This window comes from Centrocercus urophasianus, unplaced genomic scaffold (assembly GCF_019232065.1).
Source record: "Centrocercus urophasianus isolate 14NV4802_14NV808 unplaced genomic scaffold, USGS_Curo_1.0 seq_18, whole genome shotgun sequence".
NCBI classification, from domain to species: Eukaryota; Metazoa; Chordata; class Aves; order Galliformes; family Phasianidae; genus Centrocercus; species Centrocercus urophasianus.
Window position 1 is genome coordinate 5,137,220 of NW_024884733.1, and position 19,670 is coordinate 5,156,889.

At 50.4% G+C, this 19,670-nt stretch overlaps 1 protein-coding gene across 2 annotated transcripts in view; it reads left to right on the forward strand.

The window, feature by feature from the left end:
- Positions 1 to 19,670, forward strand: part of PBX1 (PBX homeobox 1) — a 107,408-nt gene that overhangs the window by 2,634 nt on the left and 85,104 nt on the right. The gene's annotated exons all lie outside the window — the stretch shown is intronic.

Here is a 19,670-nt window from a genome sequence, read left to right on the forward strand (position 1 = left end):
CGTGTGTGGGAGTGTTTAAGTGGGGAGAAACAACTCCCTGGTATGCAGTGCTTCTGGCGCTGGACTCGAGTGATGTGGTTTGTGTCTGCCGGGGAGAATAGTGTGGTTTAGTTCCTATTGTGGAGCCTCTTCTTATTCATTGTTTTTTGGGGGGAGAGGAGGGAAAAATGGAAAACGGTGCAGTTTCTCTCTTGCTTTGCTGTTTTGTTGTGTTTGTTTTTTTTTTTTTTTTTTTCCCTTAAAGCATGGCACTGCTTTAAAAAAATAATTGACTGCAGAGTGTTGTTGTGCGGGGGTAAAACAGTGCAGTTTTACTGCTATTCATGCTAAGGTAGACCTAAAGGTTTCTTACTTTTGTTTTAATAATTTTTAAGAAAGGGTTAAAATGCTCGTGTCTGCCAATCATCCATCCCAGCTCATGTTAGAGCAAGTTGTCAGCTGCCTTCAGTGAAAGCAATATATTAGATTGTTAGTTACTTTAGGGTACTGTTGTTTTATGACATGGGGTGTTCTCAGGCTTCTAAAGAAGCTAATGACATGAGAGCCTTGGCTCTGCCGTTTCCCACTTTCCAGACCTCCTACCATGTACTAACACACTTATAACACATCCCAGGGGGGCATTTAAATTTTAAAAGCAACAATTAAAAAATAGCAGTCATCAATCAAGGGTGATCTTAAACAACAGATGCTCAGGGAAGGACATTTAGCAACATGCACCACTTATTTATTTATTTGCCAGAATCCCTTTTTTTTTTTTTTTTTTTTTTATTAATTTATTTCTTTTCTTTTCTTTTCTTTTTGGTTGAGAGAAGGGGTGGGGGGTGGAAATAGGGAATAGCAGGAACGCAGTGTGGAGAGCTGACTTGTGCTAATGCCTTTCAGGGCCAACCGGAGGTGCTCAGCGGGCTCTCAGCTGCCTGCTTTCAGCACACGGCAAAGTATTCGGCTCCCACCCCCCTCCCCTTTTACAACGAGGACTGTAACAGTCAATAATTCATATCTAAACCATATAAGCAAGGGCATGACATGAATGAAAGTGACAATAAATATGATTGCACGCCCGGTTGATATACATTGATAGTTACACATAAAAGGGGAACAGCTTTTGGAAACCTGAGTCTGGGTCTTACTTTCTTTTTTTCTTAAATATATATGAAACCTCCTAGCGTGAGCAGCTGATTGAAAATACAATTACTTGACTCTTGCAATATATATGAAATGACTAAAGGGGCCTATTGTTAAACGTTGTTTGTGCAGCTTGTAGCACAGACAAAGCACCTCCGATGGCATTCAGCTCCAAGCCCTCACCGAGCAGCCCTTCGTTATGTAGTTTGCACAAAAGCACGCGATGGGTTCTGTAGGGGAACCTCTGCAGAGTTGATGGCGTGTGTAAAGTGGTGGAAACTGTGTGTGAATACATTTTATGACTGTTTTTTTAGGATTTTTGCTGCGTGCCCACCCTCCGGAAAAAGGAGCCGTTGGGTTCCTCTCCTTCTTTTATTTTGCTTTAAGCAAAGAAAATGTTTGCTGACGTGTGTGTGGTGCTGCATGTGGCACTGTTTGGCAGGGCGACCGGCTCTGGTGCCAGGGCACTCAAAGTTATGGGGTGGGGATGGGCACGGGGACTGTGTGCGTTCCTTCCCTTTAAGCAGAGTGAAACCCGGAGAGGTGGTGAGCAGAGCTGTGCTGTTGGGGATGAGTGATGTCCAGGTGCGGGTTGGGGCTGTCTTACACTTCTAAAATTGTGTTTGCTGCTGTTGAGCGTGGGCTACGTGGATGCACTGCTGCTGTACGGCAGGCTCTGAGGAGGATGAATGGAGGTGGCTCTTGGAGCGTAGTTTATCTCCCCTTGGATATGGTGAATTTTGCTTTGCAAATTAAAGAAACCTCCTCCCCTTTCCCCCATCTGCATCCCCAAAAGTCACACTTTGTCAACAAGCAAATGACCAGATGGTATTTTTCTTTCATTATTGCTTGGTGGGCCCGGCAGTGGCAGGAGGCTCGCCTGCTTTTCCAGGGGCCGAGGGCCCTGCGTTCTCCCCTTGGTTGCAGGGGTCTGTGCAGGCAAGCAGTGCTGTGTAAGCTGAGCCGACCTCTCCCTCCACTCTTCCCCTTTGGGTTCCCTTTCTGCGTTGCTGGAGCTGCTGCTGGAGCTGCTGTCGGTGGGCACTGAGGGGTTTTTGGCAGTGCCTGCGTGCAGCTTCCCCCGGCGCTGTGATGTGCGGTAGCGTTTGCTCAGTTGCCCGCTGCCTGATTTAAGTGACTCCAGAGCCTTACGGAGACTTTACCACCGTCTCTCGCAGCATTATGGATAATATTTCATAGCGCTAACGTTGCCTGAGCAAACCCAAAGTGTCTATAAAGTTTGCAGAAAAAGAGGTTGTCTTTACTGGCCGGAGAGTTCCTTTTCGCACTCATCCCCTTCAATTATATTAAAGCACTTACAATCATTTTCTAATTTCTTTTCTAAAGCTCAGCAGTTGGAACCCATTGGTTGCATTTTATCTGCAGGCTCTCTCCTTTGAGTGATGTTTGTTTAGAAGTAGTAAAAGTTGGAAGCATCGGTCTGGGTGGAAGCACGCAGGGGAAGAATCGCCGCTTGGATCTCGGCGCGAGTTGCCGGCGCTCATTTGGTGTGCGTTCACTTGCAGTTGGCTGCTTTGTTATGAGCTGGAGGGGCAGGACTGCCTTCAAATGGCTGGCTGGCTTTTTGGAATAATAATTATGGAAACGGGAGGCATTGTTGTCCAGAATACAATCGATTCCTCCATCGATAGGGTTGAAATCGGAAATTGCGTTGTGGATTTATAGAAAGTTTGAAGGCAGGGAGGGATAGGGGCTCTGACTCTCTGTCCTCTCTCCCCCCTCCCTTGTGTTGGTTTTTTTTTTTTTTTTTTTTTTTTTTTTTTTTTCCCCCTTTTCTTTAAGCTGTTCTCTGCATGAGCAGAATAGCTAAGCAGAAGAAGCAGGCAAGGCGTGCAGACATGGGGTCCTTGGATGGCAAACTGGAAAATATCTGCTGTCAAAATGCAGCAGCGTCTCTCGGCTGCGAGCCTCCAGCGCCCATCGCACTGCTGGGGACCGGCAGAGGCGAGCGCAGGATGTAGGGCTGCTTAATCTCATTCCTCCTCCTTAAGAGCTTTTTCTATCGTTGCACTTTCTCTGCTCTTTTGGGGGAGGTGAGGGCGTAGGGTGCACGGTACTTCTGTCAAGGCCCTGACTTCCTCCCTCAGAGCCCCCGCTTGGCTTTTCGCAGCCCTTCTGCAGCGCAGGGATTAGAGTTGAGTAGAAAAGCGTGCATACAGCCAATGGATGGAATTTACTAAGTGGAATATTTATAGACAGCACTGATTAGCCGTGCAATTGTTGTCGAATAATGGGTTTGTTTCTTTAATTTTAGAACATAATAGCTATATAAGGTGCCTCTCAGCTACCTTTCCCCGTGCATTATCTTCACCAAACTTAACTCAAATCAGATCTTCGGAGGAGGCAGGATTTTTTTTTTCCCCTTCTTTTTCTTCTTTAACACCCCTTTGTTCTCTCCAGCTCTGTGTTCAATTAACACCCCCATCACAGAACTGTAGTCTTTTTTTTTTTTTTTTTTTTTTTTTAATGTCTGTTACTGTATTTCACTTCTGACACCTCTCTTATTATCCTTGCCTGCCGTTTCTCTTTAATCTAGCAATTACGTTATGGGGTTTCTTTCTCTTCCTGCCCCTGAAACCCCTACAGCGGAGGCACAGGATGAGAGGCAGCGTGCCTTGCATGGGGCTGGTCATCCCTGGGGTCTGAGGGTCCCTATGGAGGAAGAGCAGAATGTTTTGTCCCTTTCCCTTCTGCCCTGCTGAGAGTAAGGCCTGTGTGTGCGGGGAAATCTCTGTGCAGCTCTGGGTAAATTGCTTCCAGAAATCCACTGCCTTGAAGGGAAGGGGATGTGCAAGGGCTGAAAGATAGGGATGATCTGAAAGGGCTGAAAGATAGGGATGATGGTATGGGAGGGAAATGGTGTCTGGGAGATGTTGGCTTGAGGGGGTCAGGCTGTGTGTCTGCAGGGGGAGTAAGCGCACTCTGGGGTCGCTGTGGGGATGGAACCAGTCTCCTTAATGGGAAGGCTCCAGTACAACCCAGTGACTCGCAGGGCAGCAGCAGGCTGCATCTGTGGGGAATGGTCTGTGGGGTGGGATCTGTGAAGCAGTGAGTGCTTTCTCTGAGCTTTCCTCCTTGAACAAGATGTTGTCCGTCAGGGCCTGTGGAGGACGGGTAGCATTGCAGCAGCGTGCTTGCAGTGAGATTGTTCATTCTTCCTTTTAATTTCGTATTTTCTCCCTCTCCCCTGGTAGCATGTGGCTGGAGCTCTTTGAACGGAGCAGGCTTAATTAGTTTAATCAAAATTGGCCTCCTGCAATTCACCAGGGCAGGAGGTGGAAGCGGGGGCTGCCAGCAGGCTCCTCGCCCCCTCCCCTCAGGCAGTGCAGCAAGGCCATGGCTGGGCCTTATTGCTCCGTGCTCTTTGGGGAGAGAATTCCCCAAACGTGAGGTCTTTGTTCTGAGATTAGGTTTTATTTGGGGTGCCTGGTGTCAAATCAACTTCCCTGTGGTTGCAGGCCTGTGGGGTTGGCTGCTGAGCCCCCCACCCCAGCTGCTTGCAGGCAAGGGGCTGAACCCCCTACGCCACACATCTTCCTGTCCCTGGTTTAGGGGCAAATGCTGGAAAAACACCCACATAAACCTCATTTAACAACTAATGGTGGTGTCCTCTTAATGACATGTTAGGGGTTTTCACCATCCCATGGGTTTCTGCCCACCCCCCTGTGAGTGCTCTTGGCAGCAAGATGCTGTGGTTAAGTCCACTCTGGGAAAGGAGGGTCTGTTATTGGGCTGTGTAGCTCAAAACGAGAAACTCGGAAGATCTTTCAGGCCTAAATTTCTCCAGGGAAAACAGCTCTAGTTTCCTTATTTGAGAGCTGCAAAGGGATTTCCCCCTTTGAGCGCTGACTGTCTGCAAGCAGAGCTTTTCTAAACGGTCTCAAATGTTGGATTTATTCCTGTTAGCAGGCTCGTGCTCTGTGTGCTGGCCCTGGCTTTGAGGGCAGCAGCTGTAAACAAAATGCAGAGAAACTCTGATACAATTTCATCATGGGTTTTTTTCCACTTTTTTTTTTTTTTTCCCCCTTGTCACAAGGAAATTACTGCATGCAGCAATTCTTTAGGGGAGCAGGGCGGTGTTTTAAATGTAAATGGTTTTGTTTGCAGTGAGATGCACTAGGCTATGCTGCTATTCGTGCTTCTGCTGAATCAGAGCTGGAGATTTTGGCAGGGAGAACAGAGAAATAAGGGATTCCTCCTTTGTCGCTGGTGTAGCACCTCATTTCCCAGCTCTTTCTTTAATCCAGGAGCTGCTGTGCTCTCTGTTGTTGAAGCTCTGCAGAGGATTTTGTGATCTTTTGAGAAGCTGTATTAAGCATTTTCCTGTCTCTTTCTCTTCCTGTGTTTGGACTTAGGGTACTTTGGGATGCAGGGAGCCTGTGCTGTTGGCTCTGTGCAGCGAAGGGGCTGTTTGCAATGCATGCAGCTGGTGCAAAATAAAGCTCTCCAGGCAGGAGCAGGGGGTAAGTTTGTGTGCAGATGAATGAGATATATCTAGCTCTTTGATTTCCTTTTTTTTTTTTTTTTTTTCTTGCTCCCTTGTATTCCTAGGGCAGTTTCCTTTGGCAGTGAATTTATTCTATGCTTGGTTTTGGGGTTCGTGTGGGGGAAGCAGCGTGTTCCTACAGGGCTCCCCAATCCCGTTTGAATATTTTGCTTCTGGATGCCAGAAGGAACACTCCCTTGCACAGCTAGGATATATGCTTTCCTGCCTGTACAGCACCTAACACAAGGGAAGTCGGTCCTGATTCGGCCTTTTGAAGGAGGTAATGTGATTTACAGCAGTGGATCTGGTTAATAATCTATAGCAGCTTCTGTATACTCAGGGGCTGCTTTTATTCCCAGCCAGGTGTTTGCAGGCTGGATCAATACATCCCTGTTTGCATGGGGACAGTCCATAATCTAATAAACCTGGGCCCTTCCCCACCTCAACCTGTGCACCTTGGTTTCCCCTGAACATCCACGCAGAAACTGTCCGGGTTTGGTATCCCTGGCAAGTGTTCAGGAGGGTGGCAGAGCTGTTTGGGAATGTTATCAGGCCTCCTGACTGCCAGTCTGGAGTAGCACGTGATGCCTAAATGCTGCCAGGTTGCATTAGGTGCCAATATAACAACCTCTGCCCAACCACCCAACTCAGTGGTTTGAAAGGCTGGGCAGTCAGCTTCTGCATACAGACTGTCTCCAGGGCACTGCTTCCCCCAGCAATTGGCTTAAATAACACAAGGTGATGGGCACTATGGATATAAATTACAGAAAGCCGTGGCCTGGGGAGGCTGTGGGCTGCATACATTATTATGCGTGGAGCTATCAGGCCACCAGCAAGGCCTTCACGTGCTGCAGTGCTCGGGCTGGGGAGCTGCTGGGGCATTGCTTGGGCTGGAATTGGGATGGGAGGCGCTGAAGAATTATATCTCTTGGCCTTGCTCACAAGCCCTGCCCTTGTGTGTTTTGTTTTTTTTTTTTTTTCTTAAAGTCAGAACAATGTGATCCTGTGAGACTGCAGTCGTGCAGCCATATGTAAGCTGTGGAAGGGGGTGTGCTGGGTGGGGAGAGCCCCTTGTGCCCTGCTGCAGGACTGGGGGCCATTCTCTGGTCCAGGGATAAGCCTGCACATCTGCTGCCTGTTGTAAAACATAGCAGTTTGACCCTGAACGCCATCTTCAGCTTTCTGGTCTCTCAGAGGGCTTAGCTGACTCTAATAGGGACACCCCAAAATGGGCTTTAGGAGGGGATCTTGCAGCTGAAGGTGCTTCTGTTGTCTCAGCTGTGTTTTTAACTCTCCTCCCTGTAGAGTCACCTCTTCTCTGCTCGCCTTCTGTTGGTGGTTGCTAATCTCCCTTCCCCAGCCCTTAATAGCTTTCTGGTGTGCAGAGCTGGGGAATGGAGGGAGGAATCCAGGCGATGGCTTGGCTGGGAAAACCTCTGCATACAGATTGTGCTTTACCAGCTGCTTCCCCTAGAGCTGGCAGCGCTGTGCTGGGGTATGGCCTTGCCTGTCCCCGGTCCATGCACACTGAGGAGCATTTTGGGGAGCTGATGAAGCAGATCACAGCGATCCCCTCCGACACCCAGAGAGCCGTGCGTTGTCACTGTCCTCGCCCTGTCCAGCGTGTTCAGTTTGCACGGCCTTTTATTTATAGAAGCCTTACCCGAAATAGCTTTTTGCCTTGCCCTGAGCCTGAAGGATTGTTTCCCACCCTCTTAAAAATATACAGATCAACTGAAACCCCTCAGATCAGCCAGTGCTGCCAGGAGTCGCAACAAGCTGAAATAACTTTGCCATTTTACTTCCGTCTTGACGGTAAAGCAAACAGAGCTGCAAGCGGACCCAGCCTGACTTTGTTGCGGACGGCTGGACTTGTTTCTCCTCTGAGTCCAGGCTGAGAAACTCCGTTCCTTGCTTCTCTCTCTCCCTCTCTGCATGGCGTTTTGTAACTACACATTTGGCCTAGCCTGGCTGGCCTGCCTCTCCTTGTTACCAGAAGAGGAAAATCAAGTTTCTCTCCTGGTTGGATAACATTTTCAAATTCCAGAGTGATGTCGATTAGCAAAATTAACAGTGGCAGGTTAAGCGGCAGAAATACCGTTCCAGTTGCTAAGTGTGCATTGTTCCTTGCTGCTCCTTTCCTAACTTCGGCGGTCCCAATCCTGCGCACGTTTCCGCAGTGCAGGTTTCTTTCTTTCTAATTCAGCAAGACTCTCTCCTTTGACACTCGATATGCACGGGGCTGAAGCCAAAATGAAAGTGAATCTGCCTACAACACTCCGAAACGTGCCTTTCTCGTTTCGGCATTAATGTTTCAAAACCCAAGCTGCTTGTGGGTGTGCGTCTGCTTGTTTACACAGCTCCTTCTTTTCTCACGCACTGTGATTTTCAGGTGAAATGTTAGGAATGATACAATACCTGGCGCCTGCTGGTTGCACCTCTGGGTGGATTGGTCTCCAGCTTTTAACTTGAGCAGGCTCTATCCTTAGAAAGGTTGCAAATGTATTGACTCAGTCCTGAGCGTTGCTTTTTTTTTTTTTTTTTTTTTTTTTAACTTGTGATTAGTATGGGGTGTATTGCAGATCTCTGTACAAAAGACTCAGCCCACGGGTTAAGGAAAATGAGTTGGAAGTTGTTAGAGTCATTGATTCTGAGCTGGTAGCTCGGGTTGCAACCTATCCTGGTAAGTTGATGCTTTCTTCTTAGCAGGGCACTTGCTCCCGTGTGACCAGGCTGCCTGCTAAGGACTGAGGGGCCTGCATGTCCCTGTGCCCAGTGCAGGGAGCAGGTGGCAGGGGTGGTGTTTTGGGGAGATGTATTATCACCTAGAAAATCCTGGCTGTTGGAGCTGGTCAGCAGATGTGATGTACCGATCAGTATTGGCGATGGGGACTTGCAATATACTTTGTTAATGGAGAAAAATCCGAGGAGCGATTCCCTGATTTACGCTTTCAGCAGTGTGCAATGAAGCAGCGTGAAGCGCTTTGCTCAACAAGCTCTTAGCAGCCTGCTTTTCCTTTTGTACCTCACACAGAATTTCCCGAAGAGGCTGCTCTTTAACTTTATAGCACCGATACAGGTGCTCCGTTCGGAGGCACAGAGCCTTCTGCGTGCACCCAGAGAGGCAAAGCATCTCCTTTTATCCGTAGGCTTGCTGCCTGGAGCAAGCAGTGCTGGCTTCTGCAAAGCCCCACCACAGTCCTATTCCCCACTGACCACAAGGTCATGTAGCACAGTAACACATTTCAATATATGTATATTTTGCTCTCCCTGAAATAGTTAAACATGGTTCTTCTGGTCTGGGCGCTGCTGGTGGAAGTGTCCCTGGAAGGATTATCGGGAGGAGCGCCTGGGCTGGGGCTGCTTCTCTCCCGAAGGTCCCTGGCTGCTATTTGCACTTCTCGAGGTCTGACTGTGGCTGGCATTTCCCTGCTTGGCTGGAATTTACTTTCCTTCTGGCGAGGGCATTCGGTAACATTTGCGCACCTGGGCCGCTTAAGCTTTGGAGGGGTTGGGGGAATATGGCAGAGAAGGTCACGGGGCAAAAGTGATCTTTTGTCTCTGCTGTTCATTATTGGCAGCAGGCAGCGGTGGGAGCAGCTGTTAGGCACTGTCTTCCACCCAGCAGAAGGAGGGGAAACCGCATTATGGAGCATGATGGTGCCCGTGCTGCCATCTGGGCCCTGCTGGGTTGGATGCTGGGTGGATCATTGTTGGCCCAGGCTACAGAGCTCTGAGCCTGCTTGGTTTCTTTCTTTTTGTTGTGGTGATGGATCAGTTGGGTAACCAAGTCTGGGTTTACAGGTGTTTTGTCTATTTTTTCCTGTTGTGGAAGACTTGTACTTGCATTTGGATAGGGGTGAGATGTGCCGCTGGAAGGGAGCAGAGTGATGCCTGGAGTGACAAAAGGAGGACAGGGGTGAGATGTGTGCTAGTGTGATGGAGGTTTAGGAAGACCGTCCTGGGGCAAAAGGAGATTGTTTACCTCAAAAAGCCACATATAATGTGAAACGAGATAAAATACAGAGAAGGATGGAGGTAGAGGAAGTCCCTGATCTTTAAATGAATCTGAGGCTGTTACTGTGCAGTAGAAAGGTGGCGAAGTCCATGCTGATGGCAGGACAGGCTTTCTTTTCCCTTTTCTGCAGTGTTTGATTAGGGTTTGGAAACAGTCCCTGGCAATGTTGAGGTGCTCCATGGGCAAATAGCAAGCAGGCTGCATGCAGACAGCAAGTGCTGTAGCATGTGGTGCTTCATGTCTTGATGGCCCCAATTAGAACTGCTTGGTTTTGGGATCTGGTGCTTGTAGAAGGCATGTCTTGGAGCCTTAGTTAAGGAGGGGAGATGGAGGTACAGAGCTCGAGTGAATTGAATCCTAGAACTGCTTGAGTTGGAAGGGACCCTTTGAGGTCTTTTAGTCCAGCTCTCCTGTAATGAGCATGGACATCACAGCTGCTGGAAGATCCCTCCTGCTCATTGGTGTGGTTTGGCCACAGAATGCTGTGTGGAGCTCGCTGGAGCCTGAATATCAAGGCATGTGGCTGTAGGCAAGGGCGGAGGACAGACCTGCCTTATTATATGTAGGCTGTGATTGAGAAAGGAACTGCACAATTAGGAGAGGTCCCTGCGGTTTGTGTTTGAAAGGAACTCCATTAGAATAATTTTTGAGCTCCTGTTTAATCAGGAGGCTGTCTGCTGATTAAAATGGAAACTGCTTGCTCAGGTCCTGAGCCTTGCTGGTGTGTGTGGCAGGTCCCCATCGCTCTGAGTCCCCTTGTCCTGGTCCCTTCTGCTTTCCCTTTGATTGTATTTGCTTCTCCCATCAGGGCTGCAGACCTGGGCTGAGGCAGTGAGGCCCTGAGGTGTGTGTGATATTCTCCCTGCTGCCCATGGGTTCCTGTTAGGTGTTCTGCCCACCCGCCAGCTCCTAGTCAGCACTCCGGGAGGCCATAGTGATGTGCTGTCAGGCGGCTTTTCTTGGGCCCCTTCCAAGGGTCCCTTTGGCCCAGGGCTGGAGTAGCTCAAGCCCTGTCTGTGCTGCTGGGAAGGGGCTCTTGCTGATGGGTCTTCTGGGCCTTTTTGCAGCGAGCAGTGGAGCAGGCTCCTTCAAACCACACCACGTTTTCTCCGTGGAGCCAGCTCATCCTGGCATATTCTGCTGTGTAATTTAGAGGCAGCCCCTGGGGACTGGCAGTGCTCGGAGCAGAGTTCTTCTGACGGAGGTCCCAGGCAGCGCCTCTCTGTGTTCCCTCCTAGCATGTGCTCCTGGGGGATGTGGAGGAGGCTGGCAGCAGAGGGAGGACCCCATGTTCCCAGCTTCTGCGAATAAGTTGTCTCTTCGCCTGGTTCCTTTGCAGAAATGAGCTTGTTTCCAATTCTTCTATTTTCTCTCTGGTCTTTGCATGCAGTGGGCGGATCTGTGGGAGGGCTGGAGCTGCATGTAGCTTTGCATAGATGAACTCGAGCCTTGATCCTTTCTGCCTCCACGAGTCCCAGCTCTGCTTTCCCTATCCTCCCTGGCACTGAGCAGGCAGGCCAGGCTGGAACTTGAGTCAGCTTCCTTGGTCAGCACTGCAGCTCTCCATGTCTTGCACTGGATGTGCTGGGCATTGCGGTGCTGGGCATGCTGTGCCCTTAGTTAGGGGAAAATACTCCCTTGCCTTCTGTGGCGTTGCTGCTTTGGGCTGCTTTGGTTGTGTACCATGTAGAGCTGGCTGATACAGGGTTATTTGACCCCTGATAGGGAGTAGAGAGAAAAGGGATGCATGGTAACCTACAGCACCTGGTGCTCAGCAGATCTCTTGTGAGCACGGCAGGGCTGCACGTGCAGTTGCAATAACTGTCCTCTGTGGTGTGGCACAGGGCTTCTTGATCCCCGTGCTGTGTCCGTGTTGTTCCCAGTGCTGCCCCTGGTGCTGCTGGGGGAGATGTCTCCCCTCCATGGCCAAGGCATCAGAGCTGCTGAAAAGAAAATTGGTTGTGGTTTTGCTGCCATCGTTCCCAGCCCAGGAGGGACTGATTTAAGTCACGCTGGCATGACTGCCACAGGGCTCTCCAGTTACAAACTGGTTTGCCTTCGATTGGAGGAGCAGCGTAAAGCAAAGGAGCTGTGTGCGCCTCATGGTGACTTCCACAATTGGTCCCTGAGATCAGTGAGGGTTTGTGGCAGCAGGAGTAGCAGTTACAGGCCTCTGGTCCCCCAGCCTTTTGTCTCAATAACCACACTGTGAGCACTCAGTTCCCCTGGCTTGTACTGGGGGGTGGGGGAAGAACACTTGCATGCTTTTGGCCTCCTGGCCCTCTATGCATCCCAAAGCCCTTCATCTACGTTTCCAGAGAGGTCTGCATGTAAGATAGCTCTCAGTGCTGCCAGCAAGCTTCCTTTTAACTGTGCCACGGTGGGACTTTTTTTAAAACAAAAAAATTTATTAGGAAATTCCCATTGGGTCGCTTTAAAAAGCGAGTCCTTGTGGCTGGCCCCTGGCCCACCGCTAACAGATTTGTTTGAGAAAAGGCTGCGTTGGCATCCTGCTTTATTGAACATGCCTCCTGGGAAGGCGGCTTGAATATCCTTCTGTCTCCTCGGAGCAGGGAGCTCTCAGGACTGCCTGCCGCCATGGGGATGGGGAACGCTCCGCACTCCTCTCCCTTCCCCTCCCACCCCTTTCCCTTGTTCAAGGCTTTTTTTTTTTTCTTTTTTTTTTTTTTTTTGATGGAGAGAGAGAGAGCTCTGCATGGTGCGTCCCACTCCATGCAGCTTTTCTCTTTCCCCACGGAGTTCATCCAAAGTTCGTATCCAGACGATGAACAAAGTGGCTCAGACCTTTTCCTGACTCCTCACCCTTTGTCCTCATCACTTAGTGACAGACAGGAATCAAATGCCACAGACAGGCTGACGGGACCAAGCTCTGTGAAAGTCCTTGGTGGGGAGGAGGAGAGGTCCTGGGTGGGTGCGGGCTCATCTTTATTTAAGGAGGGAGATTTAAAGAGCAGAGCTCTTTTTCTATTGGAGAGCAGCGGTATTTTTTTGGCAGAAGCTGGATGAATTTTTAGTGACAATAGAGGTGGGGAAGAAGGACCGGATAAAGTTAGCCTCGGCTGTTAGCTCTGGGTGTGCCTCTGGTTGCAGGCAGGGGAAGGAAGGGGCTAAGGGCCGCTATGGATTTGAGATAAGAGTGCCTTGAAGGCAAGAATGGAGGTCGCTCTGCAGATGAGGCTGTCCTTGGGAAAGGGGCACAGCTCGCTTCTCGGCTTTGTCATCTCTGGTGGGCCAGCTGTTGGTTTGTGCTTCTCACTACAAACTTAGAATCGTAGTCATTAAGGTTGGAAAAGACCACTAGGATCATCTAGTCCAACCATCACCCCATCACTCGTGCCGACTAAAGCATGTCCTTCAAACTTGCTCATTTCTGCCTGCTGTTGGAGGATGCTGCAGGATAGCACTTACCTACCTCATCCAACTGTCAGATGCTTCAGATGAATCCCGTTGATCCCTCTCTCAGGTGTCTTTCCTACCAATCGCCTTCTTTCATCTTTCTTCACATGAAAAATAAGAACTTGGCAGGAATGTCTGGAAGTTGCAGCTGAGGAAAGGGTGGCAGCGCCTCACGGTGGGGTTTTTGTGGGTGCTTTCACAGCAGCTGGACTGGCTGTGGCACCAAGTTTGGCAGGGTTGGGAGGTATGGATCTCACAAGCCTGCAGGCAGGTGAGGTTTCTGTGGGAAGACATAATCATCCTTTGCTGGGAGCTGCTCCGTGTGAGGTGCTGTGGCTCTTCAGAGGCTGCTTCAGTCATCTTGTGCTTTGCTTTTGTCTGGATGGCATGAGCCTGCCTGCTCTCCTAATGGGTTTTGGGCAGAGGGCTGATGTCCTCTGCTGAAGATATGGAGCCTGTCCCCAGCACACATGCACACGTATGCCCAGATACAGACAGGTAGAGGACCAAATCACAAACACTTGAGGTTCCATTGCTGAGATGACAGTTCCCACTGCCATTTGCCAAGGGCTACACAGTGACTTTATTTTGTAATTATTATTTTTTTTTTTTTTTGCACACGTGATGGTTTCTGGAAATGTCCTGATGCTGTGTATTCCACTGTTCTTCGGGCACAGACCAGAGGCTGCAGCCTCTGTCACACTCCCAGGAGCAAGGTACGAGGCAGATTTGGGGCTTGGCTTGCTCTGGGCTCACCCTGTTGGCAGGGAGACACGAATGCAGACAGACTCCATACCTGGCTGTTGGAGGCCCTGCCATGAGCTAGGCAGGGAGGGGTCCTGCATGCCTCCTCCCAGCACTGTGAGTGTGCTGCTGTCTGCCCGGCCTGCTCTGGGGTCACCTCAGAGGCAGCAGGAAGGGGCTGGGGATGTGCAGGCATTGCCCTGTTTTGTTCCCTGGTCTTGCAGAGCTTGCCTGGCCCCCAGCCAGCTGCTCTGACTCACAGGGCTCTTCTTGTGAGTCTCCTACACCCTCCATTACCCGATCCGAGCGCTTCCCAGCATGTCAGCTCTTGCTGTTGTTGCCATCACAGAGCAGTGGCCGTGAAGGGAGCTGTGCATTTGCGTGCTGCGTGTACCAACTGCAGGCAGGTGCTGCTAAAAGGGACCAAAGCATAGGTCTCTGCTGTCCTGCTGAAAAAGCCCTTTGCAAAGCATTCTCCTTTTTTACAGTGCCCAACTCTCCTGACCCCACAAATGGCAGCAGCACATACATGTCCTCAGGGGCGTTTGCCCTGTATATGAGACAGAATAAAGATCTCTGTGGGCGCTTTGAGGAACAAACTTGGAGGCTTTATCTCTTCTCTATCTCTTATCTCTGTGCTGTGTTGATAGCAGCAGTGCTGGGTGCTGTAGGTGGTTCCAGGTTGTCCTCTAGCCTTTCCCTCATTGCTGTGGGACTGCTCTATTTCTGTTCCTAAGTGCAACAGGTAGCACTTGAAGGGGGACTGTAGCAGTGGGAAAGATCTAAAGGCTCCTCCAGCACTCCCCAGTCTCTGGTTAACTCAGTGTGTGAACAGGAGGTGACAAGAGCAGTGTCAAAGCTCTGTGTGCTGATGCTGCAAGCCCTGAAGTTCTTATTGAGTAAAGGTGGGTGTGAGATGCTTGGAAATACCCTGTGTTGCAAACTGGAGTCTCCTGGAGTTCCCAGCTTGCAATTGTGCTATGATTTTTCTGCAGACTTTGTCCTCACCCCTGCAGGGAAGCAGCTAGGGAGTGTTCCCTCCAGATTTCATAGACCAGTGCGATGCTTGGTTTGGCAACAAGTGCTCTTGCATCAGGCTGGGCTGTGCCCAGCACCTTGGGTGTAGGCAAGGTCCCATCTTTCTCCCAGGAGAAAGGGCTGGTGGCTCTCGTGGCTGGTGCCAGCAGAAAATGGAGCCTTGCCTGCTGCCAGCTGAGAGTGTAGGAGGACTCACTGGGTGAATAACTGTCAGCTTTCTCCGTAGCAAGGAGTTTGTGGTCTGCTTGACATGTGCTTGCCTCTGTCTCCTTTGGGCTGAAGAGCATCTCCCTGGGGCTCAGAGCATTGCAAACAGACGCTGCACTACTAAGCCTCCGTGTTCAGCTGTGTGCTGCCCATGCAGCCTGGGTGGACTTGCCAGGGGGGTTCTTGGTGGCCTGGAAAAGCCCAGTTTGGGTCTGAAGCCTGGCCATGTGCTGGGTGAGAGCAGGCTAGTGCACACACGGGCAGTTGAGGAGCAGCATCTCCCCTTGTGCAGAAGCATTAAGCTAAGAGCATGGTCTGGTGGCTGAAGTTTGTTTCGTCTAGCCTGGGCTCCCCATTTGTGAGGCTTTTCTTCACAGCCTGTTTGAGAGGTAGGATATCCTCCAAAAACACTCAGTGACTTCAGCACCTTTTCAACAGAGCAGGTGTCCGGGGGCTCTTGAAGCCACTTCTTTGTACTTGCAGGAGTCCGTGCGTGCAGTTCCCCCATAATCAGAAGGGATTCAGGGTTTGGGGGAGCTGTGCCACCTGCCTCCTGTTGTCCCTATTCCCATCAAGCACAGCAGCATCCCCCAGGATGTGTGCTCCTCGGCTGGCCCTTTCTTTGTGGATGCAGCCAAGTCAGCCTGGAGCTGAGGTCTCTTTCTGTCTCTCCCAGCCCCTGCTTGCCTCCTCCATGTCTGTGTCTTCCCGAGCCAGCCAGCTGCTGCTGCCAGAACCCCCGGAGCTGAGCCTTTGGGTCCTGGCCCCCTCCCTGCCTCTCCCCAACATTTATCAGCAGCCTCCCTTCCCTCTGAGGCGCTGAATTCTTTCTCTGTGGCGTCATCCTCCGGCCAGAAGCCGCCCGTCCCTGCTCTCCCTTCCTCCCGAACGAGCCCAGAACTGCTGGGCAAACATTTCGCCTGTTGTTATTACAGTATTCCCATCTGCATACTTAGTCATAAACCCCTTTTAATTCCAGCCTTTTCTGGGGCGGGGTTAAGAGTTCAAACCCATCATTTTTCTTTTGGGGCTGGAGGCTTACAAAAGCTGCCTGCAGCGAGATTGTTCTGGAGGATGGGCCCGAGAGTGAGCTTAGGGGGAGGGAGAAGCGCTGGGAGGGGACGGGGTGCTGGGGTTATGGACCCCCCCCCCTCACGAGAGCTTTGGCAGCACTTTGCTGGCAATCAGGCTGAGGGGCCAGCTTTAGTGTGGATGTGCGTGGGGTGATGGCATGGGGTGCTTTGTGCTATCCCCTCTTCTTGTTCATGGGAGGCAGATGAGGCTGGCCCTTGCTTGGGGAGGTGTGGAGTCTTGCTGCTGATGGGGCTTCTTGGGGTTACAAACAATGGAAGCGTTCCCAAATGTGCCCAGTCCCTACAGGAGAGCCCCTCCACGCACAGTGCAATGCCACTGATGCTGCAATGATGAAAACGTTGCTGCTGGGCTCCTTTTGGCCCAGCTCAGTGTGTTCTTCCTTTGGACCGCTGCTGGCAGCTCCAGCACTGGCTGCCTATTTTGTGATTCCTTTGCTCTCCTCCTGTGCTGTGCAGGCATCCCCAGATCCCAATAAGCCCAGGTGTCTCCATAATTCTTGCTACCTTGGTTGTGAGCCTACTTGGGTTGTGTAGGTGGCTGCTGTAACTCTTCCTTCCTCCTCATAGGGCCTGGCTGCTTTCAGCTCCCTCTGTCAGAGGTTCCTGGATGTTAGCACTTCCTACCAGCTTGATGCAATCCTGTTGTGGGGTCTCCCTTTCTGTGAACTGCCTGCAATCACCAGCTGGTTCACATGGGATGAGTGTGTTCCTGTATCCCACCTCAGTCCTATTACTTTATTTGGGCTCACAGCCTTGTGAGCTGGAGGTGGAGGCATGGCTGGGGCTGAGAAGGGGTGTCCTGCTCCTGCCTTTTGGGAAGCATCACTGTTCTCATTTCTTTAGGCAAGAGGAATTCATTTACTTTTATTTTTATTCCCCCTCCCCCCCTCCAAATTAAAAGGTCTTGAGGAGGGAAAGAAATATGAACACGTATTTGGGTTGACAGAAATGCTGTGTGAATTTGTGCAGCTCAATTGCCCAACGTCTTTGCACAAAGAAGGCTCTTCGGGTTTGCTTTTGGGAAGCATAAAGAAGATGGAAACTTCTCATATTTACATCTGTGAAATTAAGCCTTTGCGTTTTTTTTTTTTTTTTTTTTTTATTAAAAGCATTTCTCTGAATTTGACTTCAGTTTCATATTACAAGAACCTTAAGGACAACTGTAACTCTAGAGGGATGCTGCTTAGAATAACAAGTCCTGAAACAACAGGTATTTGGGCAACTGTCAGAAAAGCTGCTTTCGTGGGGCTTTCACTTGCGTTTTGTTTTGCTCAGGTTAGAGGGTTTTCCTCATTTATTTGAAGGAGGGGTGGGAAAAACCCTTTTGTCAAAGGCATAACCTGCAACTGGGAGATGAACGCTGCCGAACTGCGCATTGAAAGGCAGGAAATGCCAAAGCCAAGTTTGCACGAACAACCTCCACTGTTCCTCCCTGTGCATATCCTGCCATTCCGCCTTTAATTGTATGATCATGCAGTATTACCCAATTTGGACTGCATGATGGCTTATAATGTGTGGCTCATTCCCCTCTCCGCTTTTCTTAGATGAGCAGAGTGAGGGTTTCGTGGCACTGTGGATACTGAACAACCAAAGGGAAATCATCTAAACAAGCTCTGTGCTTCCAGACCATCATGCAGGGCCATCCTTACAAGCAGTGTGTGTAGGTGCAGCGATCCTGCTAGCTGTGGGGCTGTCCCAGGCAGGATTAGTGCTTGGAATTTGCATCTAAATTAGCTTTGCTGCTTGATCCCCTGAATTACCCTGTGAGAGCTGCACTTCTGGATGGAGAGATTTTTAATTTTTTTTTTTATTTCATGCACGTTTGCTTGTTAAGCTGCTGTAGAATGAAGAGGGCTTGTCACGTGAAAGAGTGGATGCTGGTGGGAGCTTTACAAACAATCACTTTTGCAGCTTTCAGTATTTCAGTAGTGTGATGCAAAGAAATGCAGGGCCTGGGCAGCTGTGTCTCTGCTCTTGGAGCTTTCCGTTCCTGACAGATTCCTTGTGGGGCAGCTCAAGCATAGCTGCATCTTGCCAACAAATCCCTGGGGATGCAGGGGCCATCCACCAGCATTGCTCTCCTTTTTCAAGGGGTGCTGCAGTGCTGTATGCACTACATGGGGTTTTGGATGCAGAGAGGGGAAACGCCGTCCTGAGGCCATCAGCGCTATGCTGGGCTGGATGTTTGGAGCAGCCCAAGAGGAGGCTTTGCTGGAGGGGCCCAGCAGGGTGCACGCAACGTTTATCAGACCTGTTTTGCAGGAAGCTTACATCTCCAAAAGGCTGGGCTCGCCTGCCTGGCGTGGGGTCAGGGAGCCGGAGAGGTGCCGGTTTGGTTTCTGGGCACGCCGCGTTGCTGAGCGATGCCGGTCAGGTCGCCCAGCTTCCTGCTGTGCTGCAGGGCCGGCTGTGGCTGCACATCTTATGGCTGCTCGATCGATTACAGCAGCTTGGGTCGTTGCAGAGGGAGAAGGGAGCCTGCCTGCTGCGCTCTGCCCGCTGCCCTGAGTCACACAGCAGGGCTCTGCCTGGCCTGCCGCAGGACTTTGTGATGTGGAGTTTGTGCACTTTTTCCATCTATCTCCTTTATTATTCCTTTTTTCTTACAAAATGAGGGCTCGTGTGATTTCTCCCCCCGCTCACCTGCACCGTTTGCCTTTCAGCCACCTTGTGCACTAACGACAGCTCACAAACCCATGCACCAGTAAATCTTGGGAGAGATCAGCCCTGTCTCTCCAGGCCCTGTGTGTCACATTCCAGCCCCAGGATGGGGACGTGTGTTCTCAGCTCCTGCCTGCCCTGTGCTCCACCAACATGTCCTCAATCGCCGCTCTCTCCCTCTCTTCTTAACGTGCTTTCTTAACGTGTTGCCTGCGTAATTGTTGGCTGTTTGTCCGCTAATGATTATAAATTAGCAGCCGAGTGTATAAAAAGTTAATGAAGTTCTGTTAGTGGAACCATTACGAGTTCCCAGGCTGGCACGTACAGGTCGGCTGAGCCGGTAAGAAAAGCCAGACACTGCGTCCAGCGTTACAGGATATCAGGTTTCAGCTTGCTCACTCTTTCCTGCTGTGGGCCCTTCTTTTTTTTTTTTTTTATTATTTTCTTTCTGGTTGGAGCCAAAGTTAAGCACTTTGGGAATGCCTAAAGGTGCCCAAAGGTGGCAGGTGATGTTTGCTCTGCTGTTGAGGGAAAAGGCATCAAAATGCCTTTGTGTCTCCTGTTCATTGTGCAGTTCTTTCCTCTCCTTGGATCCCTCTGTTCTGTTCTGTGCCAGCTTTTCTTCTGCATATGAGCTTCTTGAGTTGGAAGTCCTTCAGCTTCTGTTGCTTTGCCTTTAGAGCATCGTGAAGTGGCTGCTTCCATCTCAGCACTCAGTGCTTGTGGGCATGCTGGAGGAAGGCTGGGCACAGAGCATGACTAGAGCTCCTGCAGGTTAAAGCTGTCTGCTCGAATTCTCCTGCCTCTTTATTTTTTCCCATTTTTTCATCGTTCAGAACTTGGCAGGACTCTAACTGTG